The 1,414-nt window shown below is 36.8% G+C and overlaps 1 protein-coding gene across 2 annotated transcripts in view; it reads right to left on the reverse strand.

Moving 5' to 3' along the window:
• The window catches only part of LOC106868884 (integrin-linked protein kinase), an 83,491-nt gene that overhangs the window by 41,738 nt on the left and 40,339 nt on the right, over positions 1–1,414 (reverse strand). The window lies entirely within an intron of this gene.

A 1,414-nucleotide genomic window follows, 5' to 3' on the forward strand; every position in this document is an offset into this window, starting at 1 on the left:
AAGGTCTTGCCTCACCACCTCAGCCCAGGTCTTCCTGGGCCTACCTCTTCCACGGGTTCCCTCAACTGTTAGGGTGTGGCACTTTTTCACGCAGCTATCCTCATCCATTCTCACCACATGTCCATACCAGCGCAATCGTCTCTCTTGCACACCACAACTGATGCTTCTAATGTTCAGCTTTTCTCTCAAGATACTTACACTCTGACGGGTATTCACATTGACATTACACATCCATATATATATATATATATACACACACACACTAGCAGAGGCACCTGTCATTGCACAGGAATGAAATTTTTCCTTATATATTGGAAGAAAAAAGCAAAATATGCATAGAAATTTGTTATTCTTAATTCAATTTATTCTTCAATTGGGAAATCAATTCTGAATTATTATTATTATTATTATTATTATTATTATTAATAATAATAATAATAATAATAATAATAATAATAATAATAATAATAATAATAATAAACGAAAACACAAAATTTACCACTATTATGAAAAGAGATAAATTCTACGACATATGTTGAAGGAAATTACGTAAGAGCTTTTGGGTAAACAACATTCTTTGTTTTCTGGTTTGGAGCATAGACAAATAAGTCTTACAAAGTACTAACCCTGGAGCAACCAACATAAAGTTGACCATGAGAAAAGCAAGCTAGTAGATTTCAAAGACTGACCTTGAGCTTTATCAATTGACATTGCAAACCTAAGTTGCACTGGGAATTGTGTTCGTTTGAACTCAGATGGCATGTCTGTTGGTTTGATTGGAATTCTTGGAAAGAAAGCCTCTTCCCCAAAGGCACATCCATTGATGATGGTAGCTTCTGTCACATTAAGTTGTAATATCTTCACAATCAACCTTGTCCCATTGCATAATTTAGGAGGATCTAAATTTTTATTTCATCAGTTCCTGTTCGTTTCAGAATGACTAGTAATGTCTGTCTGAAATCTCCTTATAAGACTAATGTAACTCCTCCTATAGATTTATCGTTGCCTCTGATGTCCTGTTAGGTTTTACCAAGAGCTTCCATTGCACCTCTATGTGACATGGTGCATTCATCCCAAATGATCAGGTGGCATTGGCACAATGCTTCTGGTGAAGCTGAATCTTTGCTTGTGTTACAAATTGGACTGTCATTTGTGACCAGGTTTAGTGGTAATTTAAAAGCAGAATGAGCTGTTCTTCCTCCTGGGAGAATGGTGGCAGCAAAGCCAGACAATGGTACAGCAACTGCAATTCTTTTTTGTTCCCTTACCTTGGAGAGAAGCAATGTTACAAATGTTTTACCTGTGCCACCAGGAGCATCAAGAAAGAAAATTCCTCTGCTTTTTTCTGGCAACTGTGGAACACCGCACGCACACACATATACACACACAAACACATACACATACATATACATAC

This window comes from Octopus bimaculoides, chromosome 16 (genome assembly GCF_001194135.2).
Source record: "Octopus bimaculoides isolate UCB-OBI-ISO-001 chromosome 16, ASM119413v2, whole genome shotgun sequence".
Classification (NCBI taxonomy): Eukaryota; Metazoa; Mollusca; class Cephalopoda; order Octopoda; family Octopodidae; genus Octopus; species Octopus bimaculoides.